Here is a 7,431-nt window from a genome sequence, read left to right as displayed (position 1 = left end):
ATGTTGACTTAAAACATGGTGAAAACAATGACTCTTTACTGCCCAGATATTTAAATTAGATCTCTTTCTCAGCATAACTTCTTTTTATTCACAAGACTCTCTAACTTTGATGAAATCAAAGAAAATTTCTAGTTTGATTCTTAAGAAAAGTGACTAAAAATAAATGAAGGGAAAATTCTGTACTTTATGAAAATTTATATAGAAACTGTATCCCAGCTTGGAGTCAATTCCTCTGTTATATTTAATCATTATGCAAATAGATAATTTAAATTTTTCAATTTGATACACCGTGTCTTTTAAGGAAAAAACCAGGCCCAGTGGCTCACACCTGCAATCCCAGTCACTTGGGAGGCTGAGGCAGGAGGATTGAAAGTTTGAGACTAGACTCAGCAACCTAGTAAAGCCCTAAGCAATTTAGTGAGACCCTGTTTCAAAATAAAAAATAAAAAGGGCTGGGGATGTGGCTCTGTGGTAGAGCACCCTTGGGTTCAATTCCCAACACCAAAGAAAAAAAAAAAAAGGACAAAGAATCGAGAAAGTCTTATGTCTTTTTCACTAATTAAAAAATAGTTGGACCGGGGTTGTGGCTCAGCGGTAAAGTGCTCGCAAGGCGCTGGGTTTGATCCTCAGGACCACATAAAAATAATTAAATAAAATAAAGGTATTGTGTCCAATTACAACTAAAAAAAATTTTAAAAAATTAGTTTGCATGCTTAATATTTCCATTCCTTGTACTGTTAAAAGGGCAATTATACCACAAGCTAATGATAATTATCATGGATTCTTTTTTTCTGGAAGCACATGCTGAAACCAATTTTATTAGAGATCAGTACCTATAAGAGGATGCATGAAGACACAGAATTGGGCAGACGAAAGGGTGAACTGCTCCCTAGAGCCCCTGATTGAAAGGGAGCCCTGAATCAAATATGATCTGCTAGAATTGTCCCATACTGGACTGAAATGGCTGTGCCTTTAAACCCTGCTTCTAGATACAGGCTGACCCACAAAGGGCATGACAGCAACCCAGGGGAGGAGCTGTCACTTGGGGGATGCTGATTGCTCTCCCCGACCTGAGCAGAGAGCCCTCCCTTGAAGGAGGATTGGGGTGCCACATCTTTGGGCCTACTACACCACTGATCTGTAATATTTAAGTGCAAAAAAAATACATAACATGAAGCATATTTCATTACAGAGACCATGTTTGGTAAACTAAGCATGCAATCAGTTGGCTGCGCCCCATAACAGTGAGGAGAAATGGCTCTGTGGGTCGTTCTGGCCATTCCTGCTTCTGCTCAAAAATTTTTGGCAGACCCTGCTTGTAGGAGCCTCACCCAAGTAAGTAGACAGACAAGTTCCATCGCACCCCGCCCATGGCCCAGATCAGCAGCAAGGCCTCTGACATGCAGGACCCCCCGAAGCTTGGCAAGTCAGAGAACTCCAAAAAGACAAAGCAATTCCACCCTCAGAAGTGGCCCCAGAAATCACTCCACCAGACACCTGTTCATCAGTTGTTTCTGCCTATAATCCCAATTTCCTTTAGGGGAACTACCTTCCCTTTCTCAAGTCACATTTTTCCATAAGGCTGACCCCACTCCTGTGTGCCTCAGGTGGCCATGTGCCCAGGGCCGGCTAATCCACCAATCTGGATGTAGTGGTTGGTCTAGAAATGGACACTTGACCCAGTCAGTACAACAAAAGTACTCCACCACTTCTTTCAGGAATTATTGAAAGGGTGCTTTCTTTTCATGGGCAATACTCAATATACGGTGTTTTAATCCTTGATTCTGCCATGTTTGAAATGGCTATACCTAAACTAACCCAAAATGGCTTTTTTTTTTCTATTTGTGCTCAACAAAATTGGGTAATACAAATCCACCCCACAGTCTTCTCACTAGCTGCCAGTCTAGTCAGTTTGATGGGGAACTTCTTGCTCCTCTTGCACCAGGTCAAAATCTTTCTGCTGGTTCACCCTTTTTCTAACCCGTGGAGCTGGAGTGGGCACAGGCATTTTTCCAAACATTTAGCTTATATTCATGGTTCTCGAACTTGGCAGAGCAGCAGAATCAACAGGAAAATCTTAACATAAAAAATTCCAAGGCTAACCTGTGCCGAAGAATCATAATTCCTAGGTTTATAGCCAAATAATGTCTACTTTTTAAAGTTACATAGATAGTTTTAACCCAGTTAAGAATCCTGATTCACATAATTTCAAGGAATTGTTCTATTCGATTTAATAAATTGGTCAGCTAGGACGCAAACATGGATTTGTTTTCTATGTATTTGCGTCATGTTTTCTACAGATCTGCTCATTACATTCAAGATTCAAATGTAAATACTTCCAAGAGAAATGACAGCATGTCTTGTGGAAGAAAACCTGAATTTAAACTAGAAGTGGATTTACCATGAAACGAACGAAGCTTGTTTCAAGGCCCCTGGCTTGAACTGATCAGTGTTCCCATGGACATACGTTTTTGCAAAGTTTATAGATATAGAATATTTTAATTTTCAATGCTTGCGACCGTGGTCTCTCTCCACTTTAACTTCCGCTTGGTCCTATTTCTCATTGTGTTGGGTAGCATGGGGGTAGTTGTGGGCATTTGGGGACCATGGCTAAGGAAATTAATGGTGATACATAGTTTGGGTTCAGTGGATATTTAGGTGGCTCAGCCTCTTCTTTATAGTTCAATTACTGCTGGTTTTCCTACTGCAAAGACAATTTCCAGTAATAATCCTACCACTGCTAGAGCTGTACACTCAACCCTGTAAAAGGAAAACTCTGGGTTCAACATTACCTTCATCATGTTCCACGCCATTAGGGGTGACAAAGGTAAGCTGGTTGGTGCGTTTCATCACTTCAGAGTGTTTAAGATTACTCTTTGCAACAGATCTTGAAATCTTCCAGTTCATATATGAGAGACCCTAGAGAGACGACATCTTCTTAAAAGTTGTAACAATCCTAAAAGTCTACATGCCAATACCAACAATACATCATGAAGCCAAGAAGACCCTTTCCACACCAAAAATAGGAAACAACATTTGGCTTGGGCTGTAGCTCAGTGGTAGAACACTCTCCGAGCATGCATGAAATCCAGGGTTTGATCCCCAGTACCACAAAGAAGACAAAAAAGCAAGAAGTATTATTTGATCCACCATACTAATATTGATTTTTTTTTCTTTCAGTCTCTCTATATTAAGAATGATAAAACTGGGCTGGGGTTGTGGCTCAGAGGTAGAGTGCTCACCTAGCTTGTGTGAGGCACTGGGTTCGATCCTCAGTACCACATAAAAATAAAATAAAGGTATAACTAAAAAATAAATGTTAAAAAAAAGAATGATAAGATCATTGTTGCATGACTAGGCAATCAAATAGTATGCAAATAATTTTATTGAGGGGTGCATCAGATAGCTAATTAAAAAAAGATATTTTTCTAGACTTTGAGATCTTTTTAAAACTTGTCAACTTCGTATGTTTTGTGTTGGTGGAGGTTTACTTTATAATTTAAATAAATATGTAACATTTCTTCTTACCTAGTAATTTGAATGATTTTTCCTAAAATGGGCCTCCAAAATTGTATGAGCTTTAGGTCCAGAGTTTTGCCTTATTGGGTGGAAGTGCCTCGCCCCTGCACTCTGATAATGGAAGTGAAAGACCCTAATGGCTTTGTCCTTTTCAGCTCCCTCAGTCTCCTGAAAAACAAATCTGCTTATGATTAAGTCATCAAATGCACAGTTGATGGATTGTAATGACTCTGAAGGAATCTGTGTGGCCAGAAAAATAAATAATACATTGTTTAAAGGTTTTTGAACTCTTATGATGTTTTGGAAGAAGACAGTCTTTAAAATACAATGAGGAGGGAGGATATATGATGGTCAGGGAGGAAAAAATATATATTTATGTATGTATAAATATATATATATATATGTGTGTGTGTATATATGTATATATTTATATATATTTACACACACACACACACACACCAATCAGTTGTGATTAACCATGCTAAATGAAAGGCTATTTCCAGCTATAGGAAATATTACAGAATCATCATCATGTGAAGTCAGTGAAACAGATACCATCCAGAAGAGTTGGGCTTGGCTAAGTGTACCCTTGGAATCTGTTTGCTCTTTTTCAGCAAGGGCACTGCTGCAAGTAGAGTGGCGTAGGGCACTGTGGAGACGATACAAATAGCACATAGAGAGATCACTCTGTTTCTTTATTGCCAACACACCCAGGTCTCCATGCATGCTGAGTCGTGTTCCCAGTTTTAGCCCTTGATATAGCAGTAAAAGCAGAAATCAATTCCACCTTATTTCCTGCACCACTTTGAACAATCTCAGTCCTTACAATCTAGATGGTATCTAAGATGTTTATTTAAAACTCTTGCCTTAGGCTGGGGATGTGTCTCAGTGACAGAGCCCTTGTTTAGCATGCATGAGGCTCTGGGTTTGATACCCAGCACAACAATAAATAGATAAAGTAAAATTCTTTCCTTCAAGTTCATCCTTTAGATTCATAAATAGGCTTACTAAAAAATGTGTGGCCATTAAAGCTTGGTTTATACTACATTATATAAAATAGAGCTTTACATCTCTGCAACAGTACTTCTCAGAGCACTTAATAATCAATCTTTAAGTGCAGACTATAGAATGTGGTTTGGAATGCTTCCCAAATTATTTAATCACAAAATCCCTTTTTGAGGAATTAATATTTCAGGGACTGTAACATTGGGCAATGCAATTTCAGACCAAAATAGAATAAGACAATGGGATGTAAATGCTTTATAACAGAAAACTAAGCAAATTGTCTGATACTATGGTAATAGCCATCATCATTATTATTAAGGCTGCTATGATTAAAGCAATCAATTGTTCTCTCACTTTTTTCTAATGGAGTCCATTTAAACTATCTATAGATATAAGAAAAAATAAGATAAAGTGTTTACTTGCATAATTTTTTGCTATGACAGTTTTACTTCACAAAGAGGCTGAGAAAAATTATACATACTCCTAATGATCAAGCATTTGTCTGCTGCCTCAGTGGATTTTGCTACTTTATTATTAGAGTCTCCATTGCATTTAATAAAGAACAGAGACTGTCAGCATCATCTTTCTCAAAATCCCAATGGTATTTTATGCAAAAATAGAAAAACTCATCCTAAAATTCATATGGAGTCTCAAGGGACCCCCAAAAGCCAAAACAATGTTTAAAAAGAGCAAAACAAGAGAACTCATGAACTCATAGTTCCTGATTCTTTTTTTTTTTTTTTTTTGGTACCAGGGATTGAACTCAGGGGCACTCGGCCACTGAGCCCCACTCCCAGCCCTATTTTGTATTTTATTTAGAGACGGGGTCTCACTAAGTTGCTTAGCGCCTCCCCATTGCTGAGGCTGGCTTTTTGATCTCGCCATTCTCCTGTCTCAGCCTCCTGAGCCACTAGGACTACAGGCATGGACCACCACACCCAGCCTCCTGATTCTACTACATATTACAGAGCTACAGTAATCCAAATGTGCGGTACTGGGAAGTAGCTTAGTGGAAGAGCTCTTAACTTAATGTTGTGGTTTGGATGTGAGGTGTCCCCAACAGCTCATGTGTGAGACAATGCAAGACAGTTCAGAGGAAAAATGATTGGGTTATGACAGTCTTAACCCAATCAGTGACTTAATCCCCTGACAGGGATTGGTAACTGAAGTGGCAGGGTGTGGCTGGAGGAAGTGGGAATTCAGGAGTGGCTTTGGTGTATATATTTTGTATCTGGAGAGTAGACTCTTTCTGCTTTTTGATCACCATAATGTGAGCTGCTTCCCTCTGCTGTGAGGCCCTGGGTTCAATCCCCAGCACTATCTCCCCACCTGACCACACACCAAAAAATAATGCAGTACTGTCATAAAGACAGACAAACAGACCAAAGGAATAGAATACAGAGCCCAGAAACATCTCTCAAATGTGTAATCAAATGATCTTTGATAAGGATACCATGATCATTTAGTGACAGTCTTTTCAACAAATAGTGTTGAGAAAAGTGGATATACACTTGTACAAAAGAACAAACTTGAACTCTGATTCTGTAAAATATACAAAAATGAAATAAAAATGGATTAAAAACAAGTCAACTGAACTCCTAAAAGAAAACATAGGGGGAAAGCTTCATGACATTGATCTTGGATACAACAGCAAAAGACTCGCAACAAAAGCAAGATAGATACATGGGACCACATCAAATTTACAAACTCTTGTGAATCAAAGAGCATATTCAACATAGTGAAAAGCAACCTATGGGAGAAAGCATTTCCAAATCTCATATCTGATAAGGACTTAAGATCCAGAATATGATAGATGTGGTGGGGCATGTCGTAATCCCAGTGCCCCTGGAGGCTGAAGCAGGAGGATTGTGAGTTCAAAGCCAGCCTCAGCAACTTAGCAAGGTCCTAAGCAACTTAGTGAGTCCCTGTCTCTAAAGAAAATACAAAATACAGCTAATGCGGCTCAGTGGTTAAGAGCCCCTGAGTTCAATCCCCAGAACAAACAAACAAACAAATAAATAAGAAAGATCCAGAATATGTGAAAAACTGCAATTCAGCAACAACAAATCAAATAATCTAATTTAAATATGGGCAAAGCCCTTGAATGGATATTCCTCCAAAGAAAATATACTAATTGCCAACAAGCACAGGAAAAGGTGTTCAATATCACAAACCATCAGAAAAACAAAATTCAAACCCCTAATGAGATGTCACTTCACACCCATTAGAATTAGATTACTATTTTTAAAAACACAGAAAAAAACAAGTGTTACCAAGGATTTGGAGAAATTAGGACCCTTCTGTGCTATTGTGATTCTAACATGGAGCATTGCTGTGGAAAACAGTATGGAATTTACTCAAAAAATTACAAATAGAACAAATATGCTCTAACAACCCCACTCCTGGGTATAAATGCAAAAGAACTAAAATTAGTATTTTGAAGAGATATGTGCACTCCCATATGCAGATAGGATTATTCATAATATCCAAGAGACTGAAGCAATCCAAAATGTCCATCAATGGATGAGTGGATAAACAAAATGTGGCATGCATATTCAATAGAATATTACTCAGACTTTAACAAGGAAGGAAATTCTGACACATATTACAACATATATGAAACTTGAGGACATTATGCTAAGTGAAATAAACCAGCCACAAATGGACAAAAACTATATAATTTGACTGGGTGTAGTGGTACACACCTGCAATCCCAGCAACTGGAGAGGCTGAGGCAGGAAGATCCCAAGTTCAAAGCCAGCTTGGGCAACAAAGCAAGACCCTGTCTCAAAATAAAATTTAAAAAGGGCTGGGATGTAGCTCAGTGATAGAGTGCCCTGGGTTCAATTCCCAGTACCACAAAAAATAAAAATCTTATATGATTTCATATATATAAGGTATGTAAGG

Source organism: Marmota marmota, unplaced genomic scaffold, assembly GCF_001458135.2.
Source record: "Marmota marmota marmota unplaced genomic scaffold, marMar, whole genome shotgun sequence".
NCBI classification, from domain to species: Eukaryota; Metazoa; Chordata; class Mammalia; order Rodentia; family Sciuridae; genus Marmota; species Marmota marmota.
The sequence above is the reverse complement of the archived record's forward strand: the minus strand, read 5'-3'. Positions refer to the sequence as shown.